This window comes from Daucus carota, chromosome 4 (assembly GCF_001625215.2).
Source record: "Daucus carota subsp. sativus chromosome 4, DH1 v3.0, whole genome shotgun sequence".
NCBI lineage: Eukaryota > Viridiplantae > Streptophyta > Magnoliopsida > Apiales > Apiaceae > Daucus > Daucus carota.
In genome coordinates this window covers 9743106-9757229 of record NC_030384.2, presented here as the reverse complement: position 1 = coordinate 9757229, position 14124 = coordinate 9743106, and the positions used below count along the sequence as shown (strand labels likewise).

General features: G+C 38.7%; 1 non-coding gene across 1 annotated transcript; it reads right to left on the bottom strand.

Annotated features, from left to right (window-relative positions):
• Window positions 1-14017: 14017 nt before the first annotated feature.
• LOC135152464 (small nucleolar RNA R71) lies at window positions 14018-14124 on the bottom strand. The gene has a single exon (XR_010291642.1). It is a non-coding gene; the product is annotated as a small nucleolar RNA R71 (small nucleolar RNA).

The window sequence follows — 14124 nt, the reverse complement described above, 5'->3', positions numbered from 1 at the left end:
CAATTAATTTAATTAATATCTTTTATCCTTGATCATCCACTCAACCTTATAATTATGCAAGAACAAATCTGCCTGCAGGACTAAAGCATAATTATCTTTATGAGCTTTCAAGAGGACATCATCACCCGAATATATTTTTCGGACACGGTTTCCTTTTATAGTCAATATCCCACTCTGTATATAATGTCATTGCCCAATACATAAATTCGTAATTTAAAATAAATTACTTAATTTATGAGTCAAGGCATGTGCATTAAATACAAGTGTCAATCACTATATCCGAATTAAGAACTTAAGCATTAATAACATCATAGAATCTTAGTTCTTTATTGTCAGAATTAAAGAAACAATTATTCTACTATTTTGATCCCGTTCAATATACACAAAGTATATAAGTATTATTCAATAGTCAAGATAAACTATTTCCAAATAATACTTCAGCCGTTCCAGTGGTTTGTCTAACACCACCTCGACTGTGAACCCTTATTATATTATATAAGGAGTCTGACAATCTAATCTTCTGCTATCCCATTTGATACTAGATTGTCTACAATATATAATATACAGACAATGTGAAAACATGCATTCAAGATCCTCAAATAATTGTTATATACTTCAAACGAATATTTCAGTATAACCCTAACAATCTCCCACTTATACTCAAGATATTCTTTGAGTATATCAGTGTTTATTACAAGCAATCCACTACCAACTATAATAACTATGTGACCAAGTATCTGACTCATATCGCTTCCACGTGCTCCTGAAAAGCCTTAGCTGGTAAGCTCTTCGTGAAAGGATCTGCCCGGTTATCCTTCGATGCTATGTCAGCCACAATGATATCTCCTCGCTTAACGAACTGTCGTATGAGGTGATACTTACGCTCTATGTGTTTCGCTGCCTTATGGGCCCGCGGTTCCTTGGTATTCGCCACAGCACCAGTGTTCCTTGGTTCCTTGGTATGAGGTGATCCTTATCCGTCTGGAAATCCGAATCGGTATATCCCAGAGGCACTAAATTAGAGGACTTGTAAACCAGCATATACTCCTTAGTCCTTCGCAGGTACTTGAGTATTGCTTTTACAGCACTCCAATGTTCTTGTCCTGGGTTTGACTGGTATCTGCTAACCATGCCCACGGCAAAACAGATAACAGGCCTCGTACATAACATTGCATACATTAGGCTCCCACATGCCGAAGCATAAGGAACTGCCTTCATGTTCTCTATCTCCTTAGGTGTCGAAGGACACTGCCTCTTTGATAGAGTAACTCCATGTCTGAAGGGTAAATTACCCTTCTTGGAGTCCTGCATGTTAAAACGAGCTAATACGTCATCTATGTAGGGCTCCTGAGATAAAGCCAACATCCTTTTCTTGCGATCCCTTATAAGTTTGATCCCAAGGATGTATGCTGCTTCACCTAAGTCCTTCATTTCAAATTGTTTGAACAACCATGCCTTTATTGAAGACAACATCTTAACATTGTTTCCAATGAGTAAAATGTCATCAACATAAAGCACTAGAAAAACCACTGCATTTCCCTCACATCTCTTATACACGCATGCTTCGCTTGGACATTGATCAAATCCATATGACTGGACTGCCTGATCAAAGCGAATGTTCCAATACCTAGAAGCTTGTTTAAATCCATAAATAGACCTCTTCAGCTTACAAACAAGATGCTCTTGGCCTTCTTTAATGAATCCCTCTGGTTGCTGCATATAGATGGTTTCCTCAAGATTTCCATTAAGGAAAGCTGTCTTGACATCCATTTGCCAAATCTCATAATCGAGATGAGCTGCTATAGATAAAAGAATACGGATTGACTTAAGCATGACTACTGGCGAAAAGGTTTCCTCATAATCGATACCTACTTTCTGAGTATACCCTTTCGCAACAAGTCTTGCTTTCCAGGCTTTCACCTTTTTGTCTGATCCCCTCTTTTTCTTGTAGACCCACTTACATCCAATAGGTTTTACACCTTTGGGTGGTTCCACGAGCTCCCAGACCTGATTAGAATACATTAATTCCATCTCAGAATCCATTGCCTTTTGCCAAAGACTTGCATCTTTGTCCTGTATTGCCTCTTCGTATGTCCGGGGATCATCATCATGTTCACCAGAGACCAAGTCCGAAGACTCTCCCAAAAACATGAATCTGTCGGGCTGTCGAACAACCCTCCCACTACGACGAGGAACTGTTGCGGTATTAGTGACCGGTTGCACAGTCTGCTGTAGTTGTTCTACTTGTACTACAGGTTCATTATTCGTCCCTCCCACTAGTTCCTCTAAAACGATACTACTCTTGGGTTTGTGATTCATTATATAGTCTTCCTCTAAGAATCTTGCATTGGTGCTAACAGTGACATCCCGATCCTTAGGACTATAAAATAAATAACCTTTTGTTCCCATGGGGTAGCCTACAAACAGCTTTACTTCTGTACGAGATTCTAGCTTAGTCGCGTTCTTGTTCAGCACATGTGCTGGACAACCCCATATCCGAATGTGTCTCAGACTCGGTTTGTCCCCGGTCCACAATTCTAAAGGGGTTTTAGGAACCGACTTAGAAGGTACTAAGTTCAGAAGATAAGCTGCTGTTTCTAAGGCATGTCCCCAAAAGGACTTGGGTAAATCCAAATAACTCATCATCGATCTAACACTCTCTAAAAGAGTCCGGTTCCTTCTCTCTGCTACACCGTTCTGCTGGGGTGTGCCTGGTGCAGTCAACTGGGATTCTATCCCATTCTCTGATAAATATTCCCTGAATTCCCCAAGCAAGTATTCGCCACCACGATCAGATCGTAGTGACTTGATACTTTTATTATGTCGCTTCTCCGTTTTAGCTTTGTACTCTTTGAATTTCTCAAAGCACTCAGACTTACGGCGCAACAAATAAATGTATCCATATCTAGAATAATCGTCAATAAAAGTGACGAAATACTCATAACCACCTCTTGCTTGGATATTCATAGGTCCACACAAATCAGAGTGAACCAATCCTAACACTTCTTTGGCTCTATTCCCCTTTGCCTTGAAAGGCCTATTGGTCATTTTACCTTCCAAGCAGGATTCACAAACTGGAAATGGCTCCACTGCCAATGAGCCTAAAGGCCCGTCTACTACCAGTCTTTGAATCCTCCTCAAGTTAATATGACCTAATCTCAAGTGCCAAAGATATGTTTGGTTCAAACTAGAAGGTTCCTTTCTTTTATTAGAGGTAGAAGATGTGTTATTCAATACCCTATGTTGTAGTTGCAGTGCGGGTTGACTAGGATTAATTATATACAAATTGTCTTGCAATGTACCAGAACATATAATCCGTTTATTCATCATAATAGAAACATTACGATCCAAACAAACATTATAACCATCCATAGCAAGTTTAGAAACCGAAATCAAATTCCTTCTAAAAGAAGGTACATAAAGACAATTGTTCAAAACCAAAATCCTATTAGAACCAAAAGATAAATGAATAACTCCTACTGCAACTACTGCTACTTTCGTAGCATCTCCCATGAACACGTAGATCTCACCATCTCTAAGCATTCTGGATTGCTGGAACCCCTGCATAGAGTTACAAACATGATCAGTGGCTCCAGTATCTACACACCAAGTGCTCATAGATATAGCCGCTACAAATGTTTCTGTAACTAGAGAAAGAGACATACCAGTATCGTTTGTCTTCTTAGGAAGAGGACAATCCTTTTTCCAGTGACCCGACTGCTTGCACCGGTAGCACTTCCCTTTAGGCTTTTTCACACCACCTTGAACTCCCACTGCCTTCACAGCTTTCTGTGTCTGAGCCTTTTTCTTCTTCTTATTGCCTTTCGGCTTAGAGGAAGAACCTTTCTCAGCCACATTCACTTGAACACTCTGGCGAAATAATCCTTCAGCTGCCTGAAGTTCTGTCAGCAGTTCCGCAAGACTATACTGCCTCTTGTTCATGTTGTAATTCAAGCGGAACTGCTCAAAACTCTTGGGCAAGCTCATAAGGATAATGTCAATCTGGGTTTCCCCGTCAAGCTCTGCACCAAGGATCTCTATCTCATTCAGATGTGACATCATCTTGAGAACATGATCCCTTACAGGTGTACCTTCAGCCATCTGAGTGTTCATTAAAGCCTTCATGGCTACTTGCCTAGCAGCCCTATTCTGATCTCCAAAAAGTTCTTTGAGATTAAAGAGCATATCCGAAGCAGTGGCCATAGCCTGATGCTGATGCTGCAAAACACCCGACATTGCTGCCAGAATGTAACATCGCGACATCTCATCAGCCTTTGTCCACCGCTTATAATACTCTTTCTCCTCATCAGGAGCATTAGCAGCAGGCTGCTCAGGCTTGGGTTCATAAGTGCAAAACTTGTACTCCTCAGCAGTCAACACAATGTCCAAATTACGTTTCCATTCAATATAGTTAGGTCCGGTAAGTTTGTTATCCTTAAGTATGGTGAACAGTGGATTAAATCCCATTATATCCTGAGAATCATGCATGAAAAAATCACATTACACATAAAGAAGGGTGCATAAAAAATTAAGTCCTATTGGTTCCTCTAACAATTATTAAAATTAAATGCACTAACGTTTAAGCACCATAAGTTTCTGGTACGTCACGATGGGTGACATGTATACCACCTAAATTTGTTTAAACGTTACTTCGGTCCTATTACTAAACAATAAGCCACGTTGGGGTGGTCTATATTATTTTTCATAGCTAAGTGTATACCATCATCAAATCTTAAATTACCCGAAACCTATGGAACTTGGTACGCCACGATGGGCGGCATGTATACCTTCCAATATTTCTGGAATAGAATACTTCAATTCAATATTCGTGTCTGGTTTGATTTCTAGGCAGTGGAGGAGTCACATCGGTCTCACTTAATACCCATAAGCCTTCGAAATCGCCCCAAATCAGAGATAAAGAAAATCCGTATCTATTCGTATTAATTTTAGAAGTTTGTTCCAGTAATATCTATAACATTCTAGGCACCATAAATTACATGCCACGATGGGTGACGTATACATAATTTATATTCGCCTTTATGTTAAATTACATACAAACAATGATGGAGACCATGGGATTCAATACCATATTAACTCCCTCTCCCACTTAGAATTTACTTTGAGGATTTTAATCTAGATGCATCGCCCTATGTTATTTCTTCGAAGTCAACATGCATACTATCATGGTTATAGCAACATAAAGAACACATAAAGAACACATAACATGGCAGCATACTAGCATGATTAAAGCATTAATTAAAAACTTCCCTATGTCCATGTCATTCTAGCATGCGAAGGGTTAGTATCACATGGCATAACAACACAAACAAGAAACACATAATAACAATAATCAAGAATCATAATAAAGCACATCCACTATTATGGCCCCGGAAAAATCAGCTTCGAATTCATCCTTCGTCAGAATCCAGATCTGTCCAGAAAACTTCGAGAGCCCGTTTGGAGGCCTAAACGGCCTCAGAATGCCTCGAAAAATCCCGAAAAACACCTTCGAAATCAGCTCAACCGAGGTTTCCCGGGTTGTGGCTAGCTCCGTCTCGTTCTGCCGTCTCCGAAAAGTGCTCATTCGCCCAAATCGGACACCGTATGCAAAAGTTACCCCCAAAACAGTGCTGCACCCCCGAAACCCTAATCGCAGCAGCGGAAGATCCTTGTTTCTTGCAGCCCCGTTGATCAAACAATTACATACTAATTGTACAGACGAACCAGCCTATTCTATTACATCAGATCATAATCTAAAACAATTACAAATTGAATTACAAGATTAAACTATCACGATCAACCCTCGTGATTTACAACAGCCACGATAAACCACGTGGAATCCAAACATAACAGAATAATTAAAACACGGCCATAATAGTGGACAACGACCTGCATCACAGAATCACTATATACATGCATATATAATCATGACATGGACTACATATCATAAATCGCAGAACCGCAACCTCGCTCTCATACCATTGTAGGAACAATCGGACCTTGGTCCTGCGTTTTATGATACTAATTAAAAGTTCGAACAGAATATTAACCTTAATCGCTACGGCGCAAGCGATTCAAATCCACGTCTTCTACTGTATTCCTTGATTCTCCTTGGACGAAGTGTGGCCTTCGATCTCCCAAGGTGTGCCTCTCCTTCAAGCTCCGAAAACCCAAAACCCTAGCTGTCTCCTTGAGAAAAATGTCTGCCTCTCTCTGACTCTAGGATTAATTCGTTTTGGTGTGTCTTTCAGCTTTAGGAGAACGAGAATATATATAGGCTACAGCAGGGATCATGGATCATTAGGTCAGGCCTTCCAATGACATTCCGGGCCAGGCCCAATGTCATTAAATATTAATTCTATCCACTAAAGAACTAATATTTGCACTACCTTTCCTAATTCCGTAAATTAATTATTTAATTCGGCTCCCATATTAATTGCTTATAAATTCCCCATGTTTAAGATATCGCATGTCCATTAATTAAATTAATTTCTGACAATTAATTTAATTAATATCTTTTATCCTTGATCATCCACTCAACCTTATAATTATGCAAGAACAAATCTGCCTGCAGGACTAAAGCATAATTATCTTTATGAGCTTTCAAGAGGACATCATCACCCGAATATATTTTTCGGACACGGTTTCCTTTTATAGTCAATATCCCACTCTGTATATAATGTCATTGCCCAATACATAAATTCATAATTTAAAATAAATTACTTAATTTATGAGTCAAGGCATGTGCATTAAATACAAGTGTCAATCACTATATCCGGATTAAGAACTTAAGCATTAATAACATCATAGAATCTTAGTTCTTTATTGTCAGAATTAAAGAAACAATTATTCTACTATTTTGATCCTGTTCAATATACACAAAGTATATAAGTATTATTCAATAGTCAAGATAAACTATTTCCAAATAATACTTCAGTCGTTCCAGTGGTTTGTCTAACACCACCTCGACTGTGAACCCTTATTATATTATATAAGGAGTCTGACAATCTAATCTTCTGCTATCCCATTTGATACTAGATTGTCTACAATATATAATATACAGACAATGTGAAAACATGCATTCAAGATCCTCAAATAATTGTTATATACTTCAAACGAATATTTCAGTATAACCCTAACACCTGGATGACTCGGGGGGCTCCAATTTCTTCTATCCGTTGTAATGTGTATCTTGCCTGGAGAACGGGGGTACGGTCCTTTCTCTTATACTTCGACTTAGCAACCTCTTTTTGGTTCTCGGCAAGTAATTGCTCTACCTTTTTGAAGGACTCAGCTGCTGCATATAACTCTGAAGAGGTTGCCGGGTCTTTTCCTTGGAGATGTTTCCAGAAGTCAGTGCCAACTTTCAACCCAGCTATGAGGAAGTTCTTCAAGGTCTCGTACGAAGCTCCTCTTAATCCCATAGACTCCTAGTTAAACCTTTTGAAATATGCGGTTAAGGTCTCGTTATCACGTTGCTTAACGTTGGCTAAAGTAGTGACTGGTGGAGCGTATTTGGTTGCGGCCTGAAACTGCATCATGAACATCCGTTGCATGTCCTCCCATGAAGAGATCACACCTTCCCCTAGTTTCTAGAACCATTGCTGAGCGCTATCCCTCAGACTTGCCGCAAGGAACCTACATCTGACAAGGTATGGGATCTGATATAAATCCATCTCAATATTGAACCTAATTAAGAACTCACGGGGGTCTGCATTTTCATGGTAGCGAAGGTTTGCATTCACGTGTCTAAATCCTGTTGGCAGTTGAGCCTCGCGAACTGCAGCGGTGAATGGTGAGGGGATGATTGTTACTGCTGTGGAGTGTCCGGCATGTAGGAGGGCAAGTAATTTCCTTAAGTCGTCTCCGTTGATGGTTTCGAATCCAGGGATAGTTTGCATAGTTACTGAAGTGGTGACAGATGTGACTACTGGGTTTGCGTTGTTCACTAGGTATGAGTGATTGGCGTAGCGAGAGTAGTTTGTGTTCCTATGGGTGTTTGTTGTTGTGGTTAGACTATAGCGGTTTGTTGGTTTGATATGATAGGAGTGGTCTGTTGGGGATTAGTCACGATGGGGATAGCCTGCTGAGGATTGGGTATGATGGGTAGTGGTGGCAAAATCTGTGATCGGTTTGGTTTTGGTTCTCATAAAATGGATTTAGTTTGGATAAATGAACCAAAACCATTTTCGAACCATATATTAATAAATGTGGTTATGGTTTTAGTTTGAATTATAGGTAAACTATTTTAATTTGTCTGTTAGCATGACCCTGCAAGTCGAAGTGGAAATTACCTTTTTGTATTAACAACGTACTCCTTACAATGAAATTAAAGGCGTTTCCTCCTTGAGTTGTGCTGATTTCTGCATACTTTATAATTCATGGATTAATTATTTTATCATATCACTAGGCTAATACTATACATGCATTAGTGATAGCAACGCAGTATAGTATTTGACCATGGCCAGTCTTATATCTGTTAGTTATTTGTACAGGCTACTGTAGGCTGATACTGAAATTTGATTGATTCTCCCACAATTCTATACCCAAATAACCAAACCAAACCTATTTTTCTAAATGCGATTATAAACCAAACCAAATCCATTTTCCTAAATATGATTTCATATTGATCCAAATTTATAATTTTGGTTTGGTTTGGATTGGTTTCAAGGTTTTACAAACCATATATCCACCTCTAATGATGGGGATGGTCTGCTGAGGATTAGATTGAGGGTTGGTCGAGGGTGTGTTTTGAAGGGTCGCGCCCGTATGACCATTAGGAGGGCGCGTCCTTCTTCGACTTTGCTGGTTTGGCGTGTGTTGGCTAGACTTACTTTGATATGGAAGGTATTCAATCAGGGTTGGTGGTCCATGTCCTCCTCTCGCGGTTGATGCACGGTCTCTACCTCAACCTCTCACTCCCCGGTAAGTCCTGCCAGTACCCGCATCTTTTCTTTGCTCTAAGGGCGCGCCTTGACCCCCTTGGTGTCCCCTTTGTTCTTCTCCGACCATATGCACTATCATGGCTAGACTATCTTGAGTAATGCCTAGCCTTTCAGCCAGCGGTCGAACATTCTTGCTCTGGTTGCATGTCCCTCGTCTCAACCCTCCTGGCTGAGTGATGGGTACGGCTACGGCTAAGGGCGCGCCCTCTGCATTATAGGCTCCTTGACTTATGATGGCTCCTGGAGGAAGGTTAGCACCAGGGGTCACTTCTTCATACTCTAGCCTTCGAGGGGTGGGTTGTGTGAAGCGTCCACGTCTCCTCCTGCCATGACTCCTGGAATGGCGAGAGTTCCTGGGGGCAAGTTCTTCAAGTATGGATTCCATGGTATTCAGCCTAGTTTCATACCCGGCCTAGTTTTGTTCCATATGATGGAGGGTGCTAAGAAGTTCCGTGTTGCTGACCACAACTGGGGGTTGGCTGTTTCGTAGGCTGCGGGGGTCTTGAATGTGCACCGGCGAGTAAACCTTAACGGATTCATCTTCGACGTAGTAGTCTCCTTCATACAAATCATCGTCATGGTTAGACATCTTTTCCTCTACAAGTTTTCACCTTGTTCCCCTCCTAGCGCCAATTTTTTGATAGAGGAATTTGGTGAATCAACAAACGTGAGGTTCGTTGCCGGAATACGGTGTAGCGTGGTGGTGATTTGACGAAAACCCGCCGTAGGGTGGTGGTTTTAGGTGTTTGAGGGTGGCTGAGACCAAGGGAATATATTTCGGCTCTCGTCCCCACAACTCTTGATATATCCCCTTGATGTGTGATAAGCGTGCATTTTATCTTAATATTGTCCCTGTATTTTAGTTATTTTGTACTTAATTGGATTTTTATTTATTAAATTTTAATGTTTTATTGTAGGATGCAAGGAATTCTAATCAAATATGGATTGGAGTTTAAATAGCAAGAATTGGAGTTTAATTCGAATAAAATTCGGATTTTAAGGCTAGCTGCGCAGCATTCACTGTTTGGGCCATATCTGGAGTTCTAGAAGTCCAAATCAGGCGATTCAAGAACCCACGCGAAGCTTAGAACAAGGCCTTTAATTCAGAGGTGGACTTGGATTTTTATCCCAGTCTAATCAGCCCAGAATCAGAGTCAAAAAGTCAACTGCGAATTTCCTCTTTTGGAATTCTATTCTGATTCGGAAATCTCCTTGTATTTTCATTAATTCATTAAAAATACTTTTGAAATAGTTATTAGGGTTGGGTATTCAGACCTAATTAGAGAGAGACACCGTACGAGATAGAGAAGGGAGGCACAAGCTTAGAGAGAAAGAAGTAGCGAGACGGAAGATTTTTCGGCCATTGAAGACATTCAGTGGATTTGTTCCTTCATCTCTTTGTTTAGAATTCTCTCCTTAACTCTTGTTATCATGAACATGTTTTTCTTATTCTTGGTTGATTTTGATATTTTGAGTATGAACTAATTGTATAAAGTTGGGATTTTTATGGAACCCTAGCATGAGGATTTTGGTGTTTTGTTAAAGACTATTGTATGCGATTTTGTGGTTTACTCATTCAAGTGTTTTTTATGTTAATACTTGCTATTGTCTGATCAACTTTAGTGGGTTATCGAGTTACTCATAATACCGAGAGGGTTATGATTAATTGACACAAGACTTGAATGGTGCATGATTATATCTTTTGATTATAATTAGTTACGGTATAGACATATATTGTGACCATGCATAGCTTTGTGAATTGATGCTTAATTAGATTCCGAATATTAAATTGGCATAGACATATGTTAGTTTATTTGTAGGAATTATATCATAGTGATTTCGAGAGAAGCCTATGACCATTGAATTCTGGCTAGTAAATTGTGATTTGCTACAATATTTCGTGACTCTTTTGCCGATATTCTTGTGTTAGGGGAAAGTAATTATCCTGACTTATCTTCTCATATTTGAAACTCGTTAAGCTCTTTAGCATAATTTTAGTTTGTTAATTTAGTTTTAGTATAAAAACCATCACCAATTTATTGTGTGTTCGATAACTAGACTGTTAGATTTTATTTGTGATTGATACGTTTAAATAGTCCTTGAGGAACGATATCTGGTATTTATTACTATATTACTTGTTTGCGATTGTGTACACTTGCACATTAGTATTTTACGCAACAAGTTTTTGGCGCCGGTGCCGGGGACTATTTTAGTTATTAATTGCGAATTTGATATTCTTACAGTTTAGTATTTTGTTACTTCTGTTCTAACGGGAGTAATTTTTTGTGTTCATCAGGTCTCTTTGTGCATGAGCAAAAGACACCCAGTGATATTTGCTTTTGATCCTGAAATTGAGTGAACATTCAATAGAAGAAGAAAAGCACAACGCAAGATCAAGCAAACACAAGCAGCTATGGATGACAATGTTAATAATGGATGTTAGGTCCAAAGTATCGTAGAAGGGGGGGTTGAATACGATACTCACTACAATTTAAAATTCTTTTGAATCTTGCGGATAAATAAATTGCAGTCCTGTAATGGGTTTCGTGTTCCGGATATTTATTGGGTCGGTTTCTGAGGATATGAAAATATTAAACCAACACACAATATTTTCCAAGGTATATCTGTATATTGATAAATACCTCGAAGGTGCTACAAATCCAAACCCGAAGGTTGGCTACAATGACCACTCCTCTAAATATTACAAGCCCTATCCACTACAAATATTTATGGTACAAAACTAGGCTAGGGTGTGTGTATATTTGAGAGAGTTTGTGCATAGCACTTGGCCATCCATCCCGAAGGATGATGTAAATTGTGAGAACCACAATCACATATTTATAGGCTTTCATAAACTAACCATGGTTAACGAGTTCGTCCTGGACGGATTGAGTTCGTCCTGGACGGATTCGATTTAACAAAATAAATCTAACTCCCAAGTACTTGAATTGGCGCCAGGAGATGTTGGATTGGGGCGCAACATTTGACCAAGTCAAATGTTGCGCTTCAACAATGTTGCGCTTCATTGCTCCTCTGTTTGGTACTTAGAAATAATTCCAGTAACAAAAGTTGCGCCATGATTGTTGATTAGAGGAGCAACATTTGACCAGGTCAAATGTTGTTCCAATATAGTGCATCCCTTGTAGAGTTGTGACTTAGAAATTATTCTAAGTCACAAAGGGTTAGTGCCAAGAGTTGTTAGTAGAGGAGCAACATTTGACCGGTCAAATGTTGCGCCTGGGTCAAATGTTGCGCCCGGGTCAAACCTTGCGCCTTGGTCAAATGTTGCGCCATAGAGTGTGCAAGAGGTATATGGTGACTTAGAGAAATTCTAAGGCAAATATGAACTTGCTCCACCATTGTAATGCTTCCCCTGTTATCTCTCATCTCTTGGGGACGAACTTTGACTTTGGTCAAAGGTTGCGCCTCAAGAGTGCTATGTCTTCACTGTGATGTACTTAGAGAATTTTCAAAGTGAGGAAGAGCTGTTGACTTCGGTCAAATGTTGTTCCTCACATAGTAAGAGCTTTCCTTGTTATCACTCCTTTGACTGAGATTGACTTGAGTTTGCTCCATCCATATATTTATATTATATTCATAATATTATATAAATATATGTATAAATAAAGATATATATATAAATGTATATAAATAATATTTATATAAACATATAGTAATATATATACATACATATATTTAAATATATTCTCATATATTTAAATATATATAATATACATAAAATTATATGTAAATATAAATATAAATATATATAGGGATATATATATAATTATCTATAGATATAAATATACACATATTTATGCACATAATATAATATATATATATACACTTAAATATATAAATGTTTATGTAAAATATAAATACATATACTATATACATATATATTTATTTAAATATATATACATATAAATATACATATACATATGTTTAAAAACATATATACATATATATTATATATATTATATTTAATTAAATATACATATATACATATATAATTATATTTGTACATATACAAATATATAAGTGCACACATATATAAAATGTCACTTCCTGATATGGCTTTCTGTGGAAGCTTTGACATATGGCATTTGAGCAGTAAGCTTTGGCATAGCTGACATTTGGCTTGTCTTGACTTTGGAACAAATGACTTGTTATGACTAGATCAATTCTTCGATCGATAAATACTTTGCAAAGCTCCGTACGTGCTGACGCTTAGTGCACTGGTCTGGTTCACAAGCGACTAACACTGAAGTTAAACATTGTACCGTCTTTGTCAGCAAACATTGATCAGTCGGTTCCGGGTTAGTTTATGCTTCAGTTTGTTGATTATAAATAACCAACCAAGATATATAGAAATATCTTGCTTCAGGGGTTGCACTGAAATCTTTCGAGTACTTGGACAACATCTTCATTGCTTCCACAATCTTGAATACTTCAATCTTTATTCTTCACTGAGGCATGAACATATTAATGAACTTCTTCCAGTGAACTTATTCCTTCAAGACTGTAGATGGCTTCTTCAACCTTTGTCTTCGTATCTTCCGATTCCGGTGCAGGCGTAGTATTATTTACTTGTCCTGTTCTATTGTTGAGTTATCATCCCTATGTAACAGATAGGGTTGTCTTTACATTTAGACTTAGACATTCCTATTGTTCCAAGGGGTGCATTTATTGTGGATGATAAAGATCGTGCTATTCGGCAATATGCGGCACCCCGTTTCGAAGAATTAAATTCGGGGATCATAAGACCCAATATTCAAGCAACACAGTTTGAGTTGAAGCCGGTCATGTTCCAAATGCTTCAGACTATTGGTCAATTCAGTGGGATGCCTACTGAGGATCCTCACCTTCATCTTCGTCTATTCATGGAGATCAGTGATTCTTTCAAATTTCAAGGAGTAACTGAAGATGCTTTGCGCTTGAAATTATTCCCTTATTCTGTGCGAGACAGAGCTAGAACCTGGCTTAATTCTTTACCAGCAGGATCAGTCACAACATGGAATGATTTGACAGAAAAGTTCTTGAGCAAGTATTTTCCTCCCAATATGAATGCAAAGCTCCGGAATGAGATCAATTCTTTTCAACAGCAGGATGATGAATCTTTGTATGATGCATGGGAGAGATTTAAAGAATTACTCAGAAAATGTCCTCATCATGGTAT